The sequence below is a fragment of the Cervus canadensis genome, chromosome 12, assembly GCF_019320065.1.
Source record: "Cervus canadensis isolate Bull #8, Minnesota chromosome 12, ASM1932006v1, whole genome shotgun sequence".
NCBI lineage: Eukaryota > Metazoa > Chordata > Mammalia > Artiodactyla > Cervidae > Cervus > Cervus canadensis.
Window position 1 is genome coordinate 55,234,024 of NC_057397.1, and position 18,072 is coordinate 55,252,095.

The 18,072-nt window shown below is 45.0% G+C and overlaps 1 protein-coding gene across 1 annotated transcript in view; it reads right to left on the reverse strand.

Annotated features, from left to right (window-relative positions):
* OXR1 (oxidation resistance 1) overlaps positions 1–9,232 on the reverse strand; it is a 486,852-nt gene extending 477,620 nt beyond the window's left edge. Inside the window, exon 1 of the mRNA XM_043483377.1 lies at positions 9,067–9,232. The gene's annotated coding sequence lies outside the window, so the exon portion shown is untranslated. The remainder of the gene's footprint in view (positions 1–9,066) is intronic.
* Positions 9,233–18,072: the final 8,840 nt, after the last annotated feature.

The following is an 18,072-nucleotide window of genomic DNA, read 5'->3' on the forward strand; positions in this document are numbered from 1 at the left end:
AGGGCCCTGCAAGGAGATGAGTGGCTCCTGCTTTAAAAACCCTGAACTCCCCAAAAGCTTTCAGCAAAGCGCTTTTCTAGGGAAGGTGAGGGAGGGGTGTGGTTAGTTGCTGCAAACATCTTATGCCAGATCCTTTGTTCTTAAGGTCAACTAATGATGCTCCTGTAAATCTCCACCAAATCTTCTCTGTTCTGATAAGGAAGGGTCCAGGTCCCAAGGTACAACTTTCACCCTCCAAAGTCTGGTCCCGGCTAAGAGGAGACACATCTCAGTTGGCAGGAGGTCCCTCAGGGCCAGGTTCCCAGACCCTACCCAGCGGTCATCACTGAGGGAGCCAGATGTCCAACCCAACTGGCTCTCAGGCTCCTCAGGCCACACAAATGGGGCGGGGGCAGGTCCCACAGGTTGTGACCTGCAGACTCGCTGCTGTTAGAGGTCACAGAGGAGAGGATGCGGGAGACATTCACGGCTGCCATGAAGGCCTGAGCCAAGGCCAGTGGGCGGCCTTGGTGAGGGCTCTGGAGCCCTACAGAACACCGCCCTCAGCCTATTCCCCAGGCCCTCCAGCTCACACACTGGCCCAAGGCCTGGTGAGCTGGAGGGTCCTGGGGAGAGGCTGGGATCCACCTCCTATCTCACTATCTCACGACCAACACTCTGCCAACAGTTGACCGAACCCCCCCACTAAAGGCTGCTCGGTGACAGCTGGTTGATGTGGGCGGGACCCACTGCGTGCTGGCCAATGGCTGAGCCAGACTCATTGCCAGGTAACAGGGTGAGGAGTAAAGGCGCCCTGGGAGGGCAGTGCTCCGTTACAAACTGGCCCTTTTTCTCTCTTTCTGGCTTTCTTAGAATTCTGAGTCTTGGGCACTGAGACCCAATCATGGAAAACAGCTAGAGTTGACTTATTCCAGCACCAGGTTATCATTTCCAAGGTCTCCTTCTTCAGCATTTCCTTTGATTCCATAAACTCCTCCAGGACCGTACACTGAATCCCTTTCTGTTTAAATAATCCAGAATCAGTTTCTATTTAATTCAGTTAAGGAATGCTGATAAATCACAAAACTGAAGCTCTGAGTTTTGTTCTGTTGTGTTTTATTGCCTATCTGATTTTGATTTACCACTACTAGTAGGTTCCACTGAAATTTCAGCTTCATTTCATTCCCTTCCACTAATTCGCTCAAAACTTTTTCATGTATAATTGTCTGTAATGGATTTACTACTGTGTTCTGCAAGCCTCTGCACCTCTGCCCAAGAAGAGGAAGCTGATGAAAAACTTACAAGAAATGAATGCACAGTTTCCACCTGGACTACTAACAACCTTTTCACTCTCACTCTGATTAACAGTGAACTAGTCACATGGTTCAGGCCCTAAATCGGGTCCAACCTGAAGCCAGATACATATACTCCCATGTTTTACTCAGTTACACATTCATGAAGCCTCTCTTTTTATTCCCTTCTCAAGTCACTTAAAATCAAGTTTTCTGATTCTTTACGGTGAAAATATATGAACAAATTCAAGTTTAAATAGTTACTTTCAAGGGCATTGCTGAAGTATGGTGAATTAGCAGCGTACAAGGACAAAGAAGGGTGCGGGCATCATGCTAAGATCTTACTTGCTTATCTTACTGAATCATCACAAGAATCATACCCATAATCTGGTCAATGTGATTTGCAAAAGACAGGACAAGCTGGAAAGTCAAGTGATATGTCCAAGTTTTCACAGCTAGTGATTGAAACATGGAGATTTGAATTCAAGTTTGAATGATTCAAAAGGAAATGTTTGTTCAAATTTGCCATCTGTCTTGGTTTTCAATTTTAAGTCTTTCATTATCACAACTGATAATATATATTTGCCATAAGTTACAAGTAAGACAACATACATAAAATACTTTACATCTCACAAAGTATTTCCAACACATGCAGATTTTTATATTTTCACTGAATCTGAAACTCTTCAAGGAACCACAATGGCAACAGCACTGATTTAAAACAAAAACAAAACTATTAACTTAGCAACAGAGCCATCAACAAGGGCCAATATTCAATTTTGTTCATTCTAATTAAGAAAAAATAAAGAAATACTAGATCATTCTGATCATTTAAGTGAAAAGTTGAGTTGAGCTCCTGTACAAATTCAATTAGAGATCCACTGATGCCTTTTTAAATTTGTCTATAAAAGACCTTTATAACAACTGAAAAGAGAAGTTCTTGAGTTGAATAACCATTTTTAAATAAACAGAATAAACATGGCTTTAACCAAGAAAATAAGTGTGCTCTTAAGTGGAGAATGTTGGGATGGAGACTCTGAAAATAGACTGAGCTGAAATAATGTAGCAAAACCTTGGTCAAGTTACACCATAATCCTGAGTCCCCAAGGCCCCATCAGTCAAAAGAGGACAACAGACCACTTCACCTTCAAAACCCCATCCTAACTGTGATCCACTCCCATGTCCTTTTCCACCTCAGTGTGCTCACCAGTGGCCCCACTGCTTCCCCATCCTGGACAGTGACCATTTAAATTTCAGCACTAGAAGGCCACGTAAGCCCATCACCATCACTATTGACAGGCACTTTGCTTTGAAAATATTTCCTCTAACCCTACAGTGAACTCTATAGGAGAAAAAAAATTTCCTTTCAGAGATGAGGAAATTGGAGCACCATGAGATAATTAAAAAAAAAAAAAAAACAACCCTCACCTAAATCACAAAACTACTAAGGAAGAGTGCCGATCAACTCCTTGGACGGCTATACCTCTTTTCTGCTAATGGGTAGTGAGTGTTCTGGCTCATCTGTTGGTCTTTTCCAAATACATCAAATTGATTCACAAGCCAGGGTGCAACGCTAGTTCAAATCAAAACTGCTGAAATCATGTTTCATAATCCAGAAGACTAAGATCTATGCTTGCTCAGTGGAGCCCCAGACCAGTCAAGTACCAGGCATGTTTGTGTATAAAAGAAGCTGCTTCCAGCACCCGTACTGTGCTCCCAATGACAAACAATATATCTCTTTCACCTCTTTAAAAGGACAGAGACAGCTCTAAACCACAAAATTAGAAGGGATTGTATCAACCAACTTAGCCCAGTATTCAGATTTCAAATGATATCACATAATGAATATTCCAGAGGTAGAAGAGACACACTCTTTGTAATGAAGGCTGAAAGTCTCGGGAAATCTTCTAGGCTATTTGCTTCTTCAGATGAATAAGCATTTATGAACGCAAGTAAAACCTTCCACAGGCAAGGTTACCTTGCTAATAATGTAAAATGAAATTAAAAGCAGAAACTCTCTTTGCCTTTGCTATAGCATAAATTTCAAATTCTTGCTTTTGTTGTTGTTCTCACTCTTAAATTCAGCAAGGGCAACATACACTGTTCAATAAAATTTCCAATCTTTACACTGCCCTTCTTCTAACTGGACAGTAACTGACCTGCCGCAGTTTGACCACCAAGTTTGTTTACAGGTAAGAGAAGCTGCCGTATCAGTTCATTCCCCATTCCCAATACTTAATACTCAGAGTTTAAAGCATAGGTAGTACCTAGTACAGCAGAGATGCTCAGCTCTGTAATCGTTGTTATTAGTTTCATCAAAACAGTGACAGATACACTCAGTTTTTGAAAGTGAACCCTTCTTGCAGTTTTATTGATGACAATGATTTGAAATCCTGCTTCACTCTAACCATCTATACCAGCCAGCCTACTACCTCCTACTATGGCTATTAAAGGTAAGGGCACACCTCAGCTCAACAAGTATCTGCGGGAAAAGAAACCATCTCTCCTTGCTCAGATGTCAAACAAAATCAATAACTATTTCCAAAAGAAAGGAAGAGGTAGACAAGAACTGACCCCTTTCACCTCAAATTGCTCACTCCCTCCTTGTCTGATCTATAGAGAAACCCATGTAACTATTTCCCTCCTATTTTTTTTTCTCCTTCTGCATTTCACCAAGGTGATCTGAAGTATCAATATTTTCAAGAACAAGGCTATATATATCTCTATAGCCTCTTCAAATTTAATGAAAATGAATACCCTTCTTGTGTTTCTTTGTAGAGACAGACTTTTAGAGACATACATGAAATACATGCATGTTACTCTAAATAAACGTGGTTGAGCAAACCAGTTGCAATGCACAATGCAGCTCAACATGAGTTCAAGTGCCCAGAAGAGAACCTGCTAGTGCTGAAATGACACAGGCTAGCTGAATTTACAAAGAGTATTATCATTGGTTCAAATTATCTTCTTGAGGCTTCACACAGCCCATGAGAAGTGCCCTCGATAAACACCAGTGTGGCTCACAGTGAAGTTCTGTTTTCCTCAGTTCTTTCCCTCTTGTCTTCGGGAAGAGGAAGCCTTCCTAAGATCAAGAATATGCGACTATACAAACAACGGAATAAGGCAATTCAGGGCCACAAGCAGAGAAACTGAGGTTGCCTTTGTGGAAAACAAGGGCTCTCTCCCCCAATATTTTTCCAAGAGCCAAAGCTCTGTTCCTCTTAGAAGCAGGAGACAGTTGTTTGTGTTTGTACACACAGGAGTGAAGGAGGGGATACTGACGGCCCCAGAGACTAAGCAGGAGCCTCTTCTGCTGTGTGAATTCCTGAGGGACTGCGGGCTGGTGAGGGCCAACGAGGGAGGGAATGGTTATTATAACAAGAAAGGAAGTAAGCAGCCCTAATGAGAATCCCTTTAGAACGAATTCTGAAACCAGTCAGCCAACCAACAGAAGCACTGTGTGGGTGGAAGTAGGTAGAGGGCAGAGGCTGGGAATGCTGACCAAATCTCTTCAGTGTCATCATGACCAGGGTCTTATCTAACAGGTGTTTCGGCGTTCTGAATTCCTGCACGTGGGCCATCTGAGACCAGCGCCCCGATCTTATTACATCTATGAGTGTAAGCTATTGTTCCTCTTCTCCAGGCGGTGTATTGTACTGCAGGCCAGAAAGGTTTGCTTCTCAATACATGCCTTGCTGTCAATTTAAAACTGAAACTAAATCCATGAAAATTATATGGGATTCTTACCTTTCTGTGTGGACACCTACAAACACTAAGGTTTCACCTGGGAACATTTCATGAGGCTTCTAATAAATGTTCAGCTAACATTTTCCTCGGATTCAGTTCAATTCCTCACTACATGAAGAATTTATTAAATTTAAAATAAATTAATATTAATTTTAAAAAAAGCTATGTATTTTTAAAAGCAATTGAACAAGTTTCACTGAACAAATTCAGTGAAAAATACTGCAGTAGAACAGTTTTAACTTGTTTTCATTAAAAAAAAAAAAAAGCTTACTCAGCTCCTGTGCATACTATATGTGTCTTTTCTGACAGTCCCAATCTATTTTAGGACCTCTTTTTTAAAGGCTGAAAAGAAGTTCTGCTAAAAGGAAATCTCTTTAATTTACTTTATTAAAGCAAGTGTTTTTGTACATGGGGGACAGTTGGCAAAGGGAGTCTCTTAATATATTAACTACTCTTGATTTTTCAAGGCAAACTTCCAGTGAAAATATGTGAAAGTATCCTGACAGGAGTAGCGTTTCATTCTAATCACACCTGTTCTAAGTCAGGGTTCCTCATGTTCAGTACTGCTGACATCTGTGTGTGTCTGTGTGTGCTCAGTCGTGTCTTGACTTTTGTGACCACATGAACTGTTAGCCTGCCAGAGTCCTGTGTCCATGGATTTCCCCAAGGAGTGGGTTGCCCACCAGGCTCCTCTGTCTATGGAATTTCCCAGGCAAGAATACTGGAGTGGGTTGCCATCTCCTTCTCCAGAAGATTTTCCTGATCCAGGGATTAAACCAGCATCTCCTGCATTGGCAGGCAAATTCTTTACCACCATGCCACCTGGGAAGCCCCAGCTGGATAATTCTTTGCTGGGGGGGGAGGGCAACTCAATATATTGTAGAATATTAGCAACTTCCCTGGCCTCTGCAAAAACGACGTCAGTAGCACCCCTCCCCACCAAAGAGTGACAATCAAAACATCTCCAGGTACCGCCAATGTTCTCTAGGGGGCAAAACTGCCCCTGTTGAGAACCAAAGTTCTAAACCTACCAATAAGATCTATTCCCTGGAGTAAGAGAAAGTGATTTCTCTTTTCCCACTTTGGTTAATATTTCTCTCACTCATTATTCTGCTTCATCAAGCCATTTTACCACTTTTTTTTTTTTTTTTGGTAATGCCTTTACCTTAGGGCTGCAAAGAACTATTGATTATTGATTATTTCCTAAAGCAAACCTGAATTTATTTTCTCCAGGAAAATTATTGTCAAGCTAGACTTCTGAAGACTAGGAATCAGTCCAACAGTACAACCCTTTGTATTTCAAATGCAGGAAGTGTGGAGTTAAGGAAAGAAGGGTTTTCTCATTTCATACTGAATTTAGCATTATGTAAATGAAGTTTTACCTCCACACTCACAGAATATCTTCAGATGCCTAAACTCTACTTGATATCCTAATCAATTTGCCTAACTCTCCTTCCTCCATGACTCTCCAGCAAAAAACAGACAACCATATTTGGTTACATCTATTTGAACAGCACTCTGGGGAGAATTAACAGGCAAAATAATAGTTTATTTTACCTTCACCACATGTATTAACAATAATCAATGAAGAGAAAACAGTGGTAGAAGCAGAAAATGACAGTATATATCTTTTTATTCCAACTTTTCACCTTATAGATATCCAGAATCATGGTCATATTTCAAAAGGTATATTCCAGTAGTTACTAGCAACTGGACTAGCTACTGTCTTATGGAATAAGATGATACATCCCTGCCATTAGAAGCTTGTTGCTCTTTCTGCTGTGTCCCTCCAAGGGTCACTGATCATCCTGCAAGACTACCCATCCTATGGTCCCCATCCCTTTTTTAGAGTTCCTCACTTCCCTTCCTCTGAGTCTGCCCCCCTGCAATCTGGATGTTCAGAATTATTTCTGATGATTGCACACACCATCCCAGAGCCCAGTCCCCACAGACATCGGCAGACAGTAGGTGCAGCTCTCACTCCCCCTTCTGTGAGTCCCTCCACAGATGGCACCAGTTTCCAGAGCTGACTCCATCCTCATTTTTCATATTTGGTGAAGTCTCACTTAAAATATGGCTCCGATGACAGAATACAGCAAGTTGGATGGAGTCTGAATAGCGGTGGACATGGTGACCGCTCCCGCTCTGCCGCCCCCTCCCCCTCCAATTGCCGATCTGTACATTGCAGAAGCTTCTTCCCCCTTTGACGTTGGTGGGTAAAATATCTGCTCGTCAAGGAGGCGCTTTTACACACAGCTTTTCTGCCCTCGGAGTTGGTTTAGTCTACTAATCTAGTCATTTTCTTTTTCAAGTTACAATTTAATTACCTGTGGGGAACTCAGGGGAGACCCACCTCTGGAGAACCAGTAAGTGCCACTCACTCTGTCCAGTTTTCTGGCCTCTCTAGCTATTTGGAGCCATCACTTGGGGTCCGCGGGGCAACATCACCGAGTCACCTGCAGGGGCAGCAGAGCGAACTGCGGAACCCCCGCCCCGCCCCCGCCCCCCCCCCCGTGAGTGACGCCCCAGGGAAAGAGCCTGGGGGCATTCGGGAGCCCCTCTAACCAACGGGATTCCTGGGATTCCCTCTGGCAGAAGAGGGACAGCCGCGTCCTCCGGGTATCGAATCGGAAGACAAGACCGGCATCAGGTGTGGGGGTGTGCAGGAGCCGGGAGGAGGTTAAAGAAAAGCATCTCTGGATGAGCAAAGAATGTGACCCTAGGGAAAGGAGGCAAAAGAGACGCAGGAAGCACGTTTCCTTTAATCCCCTCCCCGTGCCGCCTGTGGAGCCCTGGATCTCCTCGTCATGGAGACAGACTGCAGCAACACAGGCGACCCGGGCGGGCAACACGCACAGTGGCGCGCGCGCACACGCATACTCACACGCCCCGCCGCGAGTTGCACACTGCAGACTTCTGCCTGACTTCCCGGCCCCAAGCACCTTCGGGGCGAGACCGCAGACTCCTGTGGCCTAGAGCAGAAACCCCCTTCCACACACATCCCCTGAAACACACACATTCAGGTCCTGCTTTGGACCCCAAGGGTGCTGGGAACCACTTAAGGGAAGCACGGACAGCTCCCGACAGCAAACGACTACCTTCCCAGTTGCCTGATCCGGCCAACCTACAAACTCGCCTTAAGCAAGCTGCCCGGTGATCCAGCCAGGTAGGAGATGAAGGAGGAGCTGCCTTGCAAGTGAACCTCAGAGAACGGCTACTAAGTCACTATTCAGAGGACCGCACGTAGCAGCCTCCAAGCCTCTCCTGAGCCTGTTGGCCCCAGCCCTAGCCCCATTTCTCTGCTTGATCGCTGCACTGTTCCCCTCCTCCCTTCACTCAAATCCCCCAGCGATTTTCCAGCTGGCCCTTCCAGGCCACTTTCTGCATCCATCCTCTCTGCCCAGCCAGTTCCCAACATTTGGCCCCGCATATTCGCTGCAAAGACCTTGAGCCAAAGCTGCCTCTCTCCATCATTATACTACCCTGATCTGGTACAGATTCCCCAAATTATTCGAGTCCACTCGCTTCCCGAAGCAGACGGCCTCTTCCACCGGCGTCCTTTGCTCTGGTTCAAATCCGCTTTCCACGCGCCCCACTTTCCATCCACCTTCCCTCCCGCCGCTCCAGCCAGGACGCGCTCATCCTCTCCTGTGCCTTCCACACTGGGTTCCCACGTCGCTCCCACCTTATCCCCCGGGGACACCCCTCTTTCCCTCTGCGGCTGTCCTCGGCTAGGAGCCCGCATCCCAAACCCAGACTCCCCAGCCGGTACCAGCCAGCTTCCTGGCAGTGCGGTCCTCCCCTCTCCCCAAGTTGGCCCCCTTAGCCTCCACCGGAGTCAGTCCGGCCCTCGGGCTTTGCCGGTCCCCCGGCTCCCACATCCCAGTGGTCATCACTTTCAAACTGGCCAAAAGGCTGGCCGAGGCGCCGGGCACCGGGGGGCAGAGGGGCCAGCCGGCTTTCCGGAGCACCAGCCGTGCCTCCCGCCAAGGGCTTCCCGGGGGGCGCCGGTCCCTCGCCCCACCGCCCAGCCACCTCACAAACTTACTTGCGGGTCGCCGGGAGGGGGCTGCGGTGAGCGGCGGCGGGCCCGGCGGCGGCGGCGGCTGCGGCGGCGAGTGCGCCCCTCTCGGCGGGGCTGGGCTGCGCGGCGCCGGCGCTGCGCTCTTGCGGCCGCGCGGTGGACGGGCTCAGCCTGACGCAGCCCGGTTCTGCCCCCGCCGCCGCCGAGGCCGCCGAGCGCTTCCAGACATGCTCAGTTTCCAGACCTGCCCGCGTGGAAGCTACCATGAGCGAGAGGCGGCGGGGGAGACAGAAAGGAGGCGGCCGCCCGCCGGAGGCTACCACGCCGGAGGCCGAGGGAAAGGGGGGGCGCAGCGCCGCTAAAAATAGCTCTTGCGGAAGCCGCTGCTCGGGTTTAAAGCGCCCCCCCCCCCGGCCCCGCCACGGCTGCCTTGGCGCTCGCGCGTCCCCGCAACCGCGGACTGGGGACCTGAGCGCGCGCGTCCTGCTAGGTCCCTGCCAGCACTGGGAACCCCACCCCGGGGAAAAAACCGAGCTCTGCGCCCCAGCACCCGAGAGTTTTCTCCGGAACTAAGCCCCAAGCTTCCCCGATTTCGGGCTCCAGCCTGTCGGGCAGCCCGAATTTCAGGCTCTCGCCAAAGAAATGAAAGAAAGTTGGGTTAAAGCGGTGGAAAAGCTCCGTGACAGCGAAATTAAGACTTCTGAAAGAGAACTGCAAGTTTTGGGGGATGCTTAGTTTTGCTGGAAGGAAAAAGCAGGAAAGGAGGGTGATGATCCACGGCCGGCAGAGGGGGCTCTGGAAAGAGCTTGTAAAATACAGAATTCTTTTCAGGGCGTCTCTGACTCCTCATTCCACAGGATTTTGCATCGTTCGCTGACACCCTCCCTGACCTTAGTGATTTTGTTCTTCTTGTAATCTGAACTGGAATTTCTTTCCCGCACGTTTTACCTCCACCCTTCCTCCCCCAATCCGACTTTACATGCAAAAAAGGAAAGGATGCACACTGAAGATGGGTAGATTCTGCCACCTGAACCGGAGACCGGCCAGTTGGTGACCCCACGCAGGGAGGGCTCGGTGCTGTTGACCAGTTCGGCCAGAAAGCATCCTGAGGTCTCCTGAGCATCCAGCTCTTTCAAACCTCAAGGTCTCAGAGCCGTGGCACCTGCAAATACAGCTTCCCCGCTCTTCATTTTCAGTCTGGTCTACCTTAATTCCTAGAAATCTACTTTTGAAAATTTTCCTTCCTTGAAGTGAGAGGTACAGAAGTTTCCTGGGTCAAATTCCCGTCTTCATCCACCCTTCACAATCATCCAATAAGAGAATCATTATTATTCCTATTCGAAAGATGAGGACGTTGAAGTTCAGGAATAATAGTGTTGAACCCAGAGTCTACCTGACTAGAAACTCTGATGGCTTCCGTATAACCTATTTCTTTGAATCAATAGCTTTACCTGATGAGGGCTGGGGGGGAAAAAAATCTATTATTCTCTGTGGAGTGCTCAGAATGAGAAAATGCCAAATATGAGTTTTGCTCTTCATTATTTTCCCCCTAATTTCTTTCTCAACATTCACAGCTTAGATTGTGTGTATTCTATTGAAAGTGACGAGTTCCGTTTTTATTCATTCAGAGAAAATGTACTGCGAATCTTCTAAGAACAATGCACCTACTGAATGTATTTTATATCCCACTGTTCAGAGTCTTTGCTACGCCTACTTTCTTTTACCATTGTTACAAGTTGGTGAGGTTTCCAAAACCCTACTAAGTAATGTAGGTGTACATTTTCGCAGAACTGAGTGGTATGTGTCTCTCTGGACTAAGTTGCCCTCCCTCTTACCTTCCCTTACTAACTTAAAATTTAGTACCATGTTTAGCCCAAAATAGATGGTTGCTTAATGCTTGATCTTTTACTTGCTAGTCTCCAGCTTCTCCATTCCTTCTTCCTTTAGTGTGTGCATCCCATAGATGTCATCTCCAGAACTAGAGCCACTTGGTAATGACACCATTTTCCTAATTTGCTATCAGCAATTCACTAGGAAAATCAAATGGAATTTCTCTTAGAGTATCAGTACAACTACCCCATTCCTTTCCTTCGGTACTGAAAGAAGGTGAAAAATATACTTTATCTTCATCCCAGTTGTGTTTCTTCTTCCTTGCTCAGTAATTAATCCTACAGTGGGTATGATTATCTGAACATCTTCATGCTACAGCATGCATACTAAGCTTAATCATGAAACAGGCAGATTTTGATGTCAAAGTTAAGCCTGTATGATTTCCTACCCATACATGTAGTTCGAAAACCTGATGCCTTCAGGATTCTTACTAGCAAGTGACAGAAATTCAACTCTAACTTACTCAAGCAAACAAAGGAAATGCACTGGGCTATGTATTGGTAACTCAGCTGGGCTGATTCAAGGCTTAATAGCATCAGCTGGAATGTGTTTCTCTCTCTCTCACTTGCTCTCAGCACTGCTTTCTGTTTGGGCTTCATTCTCCATCAGACTGTGCCCAGAGTGCAACTCCAGCCTTACACAGATGACAAAGTTTGCGATCTTACAAAGAAAGCCATCCTTCTGCTCTGAGGAGCACATCAATCTTCGTAAAAGGAGTCTGGTTAGCTGTCCTTGTGCATCCTCTAGGGGAAGAAACGTCTCCAAAGGAGATAAAGCATCCAGTCAGTAGAAGAAGGGATAAGGGATGCCTGAAAGATAGAAATAATAGGCATCCTCCACAGGCATGTTTCCCCATAGAACAAAAGGGACAGCAAGCCCATGGCAGGATATCAGTTGATTTGAGTTATTCAGAAATGAGCAAAAGAATAATGATGCTTGCAAGTGTCTGTCCTCTTTTTAGGAAGAGATACTTTGATTTGCTTGCCTAAGGGTAGCAGTTAGTTCCTCTTTGTTGCCTTTCCATCTATATTTCAGGGCCATAGATACTTACAAGGTGGTGCCACTCATTAAAGCTTTCTAATGAGCCTTCATTCAGCTGAGCCCTCAAGTCTACAATCTGTCTCTATGAGAAAATGACATTTTCCACATTCTTAAAGCCCATTATTTCTTTTTTGATTTAACATACCTGATAATTCTGTAAACCACATGACAATTAAAAACTGGGCTATTTCTCTTTTGCCTCCAATCCTGATGGGAAAATGCTGCTCTTCCTATAGTAAATGTATTATGTCTTTCTTATGGATCACTGCTAGAATTATTGAAATAAGTGATCATCATTCCCTTTCTCTTACCCCAAATCCATGCAATTCACTTGTTCCCTTTTTTAATATTTGTTTATAAATAAATAAATGCAATCTATGAGTCACTTCATTTAAACTGTATTTTATAATTGTTAAAATCAAATTCAGAACTTTTCCTTAATCTTCCTCCTCATTGACTTCCTTTTTTTTTCTCATTGACTTCTAAGAACTCCTCAGTCAGTGTCTCTTGCACCACACCTTATTAATCCATACTTCTGATTATTCCTCTTTCATTTTCCTAGTTATTTGTCCTTCTCTTACACCACTGTCCCATTTGTTTTTGTTATTTGTATACTTGTTTTTCCTCTCCCACCAAAACACAAGTTTGTAGAGGATTGGTACTATAGTGAATTTATATATGTGGGTATGTTTTATCTTCTTCAGTGTTTGATAGATGTTTGCTGAAGCGTTAGTGGGTTATAAAGGGAAGGTGAATGTTTAGATCTGAAACAATGGGTCTAAGCCTGAAGTTCCCAGTTTCATTAACTGGAGAAGGGCTGGAGAGGGCTGATGCTGGGGGTAGGATGACATGGCATGTAGGTTTTTTCCTGTCTCTCCATTTTGTCTGGGGATAGCTCAGTATAGCCCCTTCTTCCCTCCCTGACATTTTCTTACCAACCTTCTCGAAGTTGGAATGCTTCAATGTGTGATCTGTGCCACACTGCCAAGCACCTGTAATTTTCCCCGATACTGGCACTGACCACTGAGCATATTCTGCTTCTATTACATAGAGACAGTTTATTTTAGACACCTGAACACTAGGTTGCCTCTCCATTCCACTCTTTTCATACTAAATTTCCTTCTAGAAAAGCAGGACTAAATTAGGAATGTGAAATTATTCATAATCGAGTTCCTCAAGAGAAAAGGCAGTATCATGATGGCTTCATTGAGGAGCTATTAAGAGCTTGTCTTTTTGATACCTGTTATTTTCCCAATGTGGGAAAAAAAATGTATAAAACAAAGAACTAAATGGGAGCAATTCAAAGACATTAATGCCCAAATTATTCTTTCATTTCATGACCATAGATAAATGTCATAACAGATCAACTAATGATATGCACTAAAGGTATAAATGTTCATTCCGCCCCCCGCACTTCAAGGCTAAAACTGCTCTAGGTAATAGTCATGGGACATTAAGGATGCTCATAGTATTTGTGAATCAAAGATGCTTCTTGACTAAAAGACTTAGCTCTGATGGCCCTTTCCTCAGGGAAGAAGAATGTGGGTAATTATGCACTTCAAATATCAAGCTGCTCTTTTCTTGCCTCTAAATCTAACACAAACATGGCTTAGTTATTGAGCAGGCAGCAAGGTCGGGTTACAAACGGCAACTCTTTTCACTTCTCATTGAATCCAGTGCTACAGTAACAAGTATTCTTAACATGTGATCTCAGATTCTCAAGTTTTATCAAGAAATTCATGATCATTAAGTTATTTCCATAGTACATTTGAATACAGTAGTTCAAAAATCCTAATCTGCATCAGTTAACAATATCCAACACTTATCATTACCTCTCTGTCTCATTCTGCAGTAGGCACTTACTTTGCATATTTTTATCATTTAATTCTAATATCAGTCCAGTGAAGTAGTATGTTACTTAGATCTTTTAAATTGTACATATAGAAATCCAATCTAAGCTAGTTTAGGTGAAAAGGAAGATCTCCCGGCACGATAGTGCAAAATATAACTTCAGAAGGCAGGGGGCTTCTCTGAACCTCAGGTTGTGGAAATACTGTCGTGATTCTGTTTATTTCTCATCCTCATCTCTCCCTTGTGTCAGCTTCATCACCCCACCTTGCAGACAGGGGCTTTGTCTACAACTGGCATAGTCTAAGGATCTCTCCTTTAAATATAGATCGAATGTGTTACACTTGTTTTAGCTTGAAAACTCTCAGAGAATTAGTTACTTGCTTCCATAAAATAGAAATATGGAAAAGGGAAGTAGCAACTTTCCAGTGGAGAATCTTGGCAGACACCACCTTAACCAAATGATGAAGGTTAACATCACCAGTGATATCATGTGGAACTTGTTTACCTCCTGATACAATATAAGAAGGGCACTCATCTCTATAGAATTATTCCCCCAAATTAGAATTCTACAAAATATCAGGCAATCTTAAATGGAGCAGCAGTCTATTACCTAAACAATATTCCTCAAAACTGACAATCATAAAAAAAACAAGGAAAGACTAAGAAACTGTCACAAACAAAAGGAGACCAAAGAGAAATGAAAACTAAATCCAGTATTGTGCCATGGATTGGGTCCTGGAAAAGACAGAGGAAATTAATGAAAAAATTAATAGGATCTAGAGTTTAGTTAACAGCAATGAGCCGTGTGCTTAAATAATACCAAATTTTGCTGTTATAAAATTTTACCAGAAAGATCCAGGGGAGGGAATGTGTATGAATGTGTATGTGTCTGTCTGTCTGTCTATTCTGAGGCTGCTAGCCGAGGGAAAAAAAGAGGGACATAATTTATCAATGTGGGGGTTATCAGAGGGTTTGCATTTGATGTACAAGTTTGAATGGCTGGAAAAGGTTCTAATGGTTTGTTCACTTGGTTATCTAAATCCAGGTCTTGTGGAGACTATCCTAAGTGGAGTTGAGATGCTAGAAATTCCTGTGTGTAATATAAAGGGGATGTGAGGTTGTGGAGATAGGAGTGTTTGAGTGGCATTATCAAGGAAGATTGGCTCAACTATTCCCTACTGGTCCCCAAGAAGGACCAGAAGACTTCTCATCAAGACACTAATTGCTTCATTGACTCTCCTCTTTGACCACAAATGAAGGTGAGAGATGTTGACATTGAAATGGTTTCTAGGATTTAATGGAAATAAAGGAAAATCAATGTGGAAGAGGTCAAGAATCAACTTAACCACCAGAGGCAATTTGGTTATCACAGTGGGTAACAAGACTGAAATGGTCATAGAAAGTGTGACCCAAAAGAGATATTTTGTTGTTGTTTAGTTGTTTACTCATGTCCAACTCTTTGGGACCCCATGAAAGAGCAGGTTGCCAGGCTCCTCTGTCCGTGAGATTCTCCAGGCAAGAATAGTGGAGGGGGTGCCATTTCCTTCTACAGGGGCTCTTCCCAACCCAGGGATCCAACCCAGATCTCTTGCATTGGCAGATGGATTCTTTACCACTGAGCCACCAGGGAAGTCCCCCCGAAATCTTTAGAAGTAGCTAAAAAGTCATGGTCTCTTTTGGACTGCATACCTGAGTATCATACTAAGGTCCTACTTAATCTATAGATAGCTTGTGTTCTGGTGAAAATGGACTTAAATACAATAGAAAATCATAGTTTTCCACCTAATTTACAGACCTGAGTTAGAATACTGGAGTCTGGTTACACTCAGAGAGGAATCCTCTACCACAAGTAGATATTTTGTATATATGTATATACACATTTTTTTTAATTAATTTATTTTTTATTTGAAGGATAATTGCTTTACAGAATTTCATTGCTTTCTGTCAAACCTCAACATGAACCAGCCATGGGTATACATATATCCCCTCCCTTATGAACCCCGCTTCCATCTCCCTCCCCATCACACCCCTATAGGTTGATCCAGAGCCCCTGTCTGAGTTCCCTGAGCCATATAGCAAATCCCCGTTGGCTATATATTTTACATATGGTTTAATGTAAGTTTCCATGTGACTCTTTCCATACATCTCACCCTCTCCTCCCCTCTCCCCATGTCTATTCTCTATGTCTGTTTCTCCACTGCTGCCCTGAAAATAAATTCTTCAGTACCATTTTTCTAGATTCTGTATATACCCATTAGAAGATGATATTTATCATTCTGTTTCTGACTTACTTCACTCTGTATAATAGGTTCTAGGTTCATCCACCTCATTAGGACTGATTCAAATGCATTCCTCTTATGGCTGAGTAATATTCCATTGTGTATACGTACCACAATTTCTTTATCCATTAATCTGTCCATGGACATCTAGGTTGCTTCCATATATTCCATAGACACAGAGTCTGCCTGGTTGACTGTGTGGATTTAATCTGCAGCTTGTATAGCTGGTGGGAGGGTTTTGAGTCTTCTTCCTTAGCCACACCACCCCTGGGTTTCAATTGTGATTTTATTTCCATCTCTGTAGGTGGGTCGTCCACTGGGGTTTGCTCCTGAGGCTGCCCTGGAGGACTTGGGTTTGCCCCTGTGAGGGCCAGGTGTGGAGGTGGTGCAGCTGCTTGGATCACAGGGGATCTGGCAGCACCAGGTCCTCTGAGGGGTTGGCGGCTAGGGCAGCAGGAAATATGGTGCTCTAGAAGGGTACGGCAACCAGTATTGGCCAATATGCTCCAGTATTCTTGCCTGGAGAACCCCCTCCCTGACAGAGACGCCTGGCAGGCTACAGTCTACAGGGTTGCAAAGAGCTGGACTTGACCAAATCAACCCCACGTGCACAGATGCAAGACTTTTTTTACCTGTGGCAGCTCTGCCCCAATGACAGTTGAGCGTGAAGGTGGCACAGCTGCTTGGCTTGCGGGGCCCCTGGTGGTGCCAAGTGGGTAGGGACACGGACTGCCTCCGCCCCAGGAGTTCTGGCCCTATCAGAGTCTTTTCTCCAGCCTCTTGTAGCTGGCGATCAGAAGGCCTCTCTTGTCAGTCTTTCTCTATAGCTCTACCCGTTCAGGCACTTAGAGGGCTCCCTTGCCTGGGGTCTTTCTCTGTTGTTCAGCATGTCAGGCACATAGAGGGGGGCCCCCCTGGCTGGGGTTCTACTCTGTAGTTCACTGTGTCAGGCGTTTGATGGGCAGCCTCTCTACTGTTCAGGGGTATATGCTGGCATATGGGGAGAAAGAGGCTATGGTGATGGCTCTACCCTCTATGCGTGACTCAGCAGTATCGCCTTGCTTCCATGGCTGCTCAGCTTTCCTCCACAGGCATTTACCCTAACCCACCACGGTCTCCTCCCTCACAGCCCCTTTATCTGTCTCTCCGCAGTCAACAGCAGCCCTCACCCTGGGCTTGATCCACAATCCCTAAACTCCAGCTCCCAGCTGCGGCACCTTCCAGGGCACCTGCGTCCCTGTCCGGGGTATGTATGGCTGTAGCAAGAGCTGTCTTTTTCTCATTCCATTTAGGTTGCCACAGATCAGCTGTTTCACTCTCAGCCTTAAATGTTTCTCCTCTAACTCAGACAATTGCTCTGCTGTGGGGATCGGACCCCTGCTTTAGTTCCCCCACCCTCTGAAGGCAGGTTCAGTCCTACTAACAATTCTGTTTTTCCCCCTCGTTCCTTCCTCCTACCAAGTTTTGCGTGGCTCTATAAATTCTTTTCTGCTGGTCAGGTCCTCCTGTCCGCTCTCAGCTGGTGTTCTGCATGCACTCCTGGGTCTGAAGGTGTATTCCTGATGTATCCGTGGAGAGAGATGTACTCCATGTCCACATATTCCTCCGCCATCTTGTTCCCTTCCATAGTAGATATTTAACTATTTTCCCTCATTTCCCCCCAAAGGACTTGCAATTATTTCCCAGAGTGACTATCTTGGGAAAAGGGAGATACCCAGATCTTTCTGGGGCTTACTGCATTCTAATTCTAACTGAGAGCACCACTGTGGTCCACTGGCAGAGGATAAGTAGAAACTCTGATCTTAGTCGGTGTCACCAGGGGCTCTGTGATTCTGCAAACACATCCTGTACTTTATTTTCCTTCCTGAGTGAAGAGTTGGAGTACATACACTCAGCAGCTGTTATGAACTCTGACATTATCATGAGGGTTTTCAAGGCAGAAAATCACACACACCCCCATAACACACAA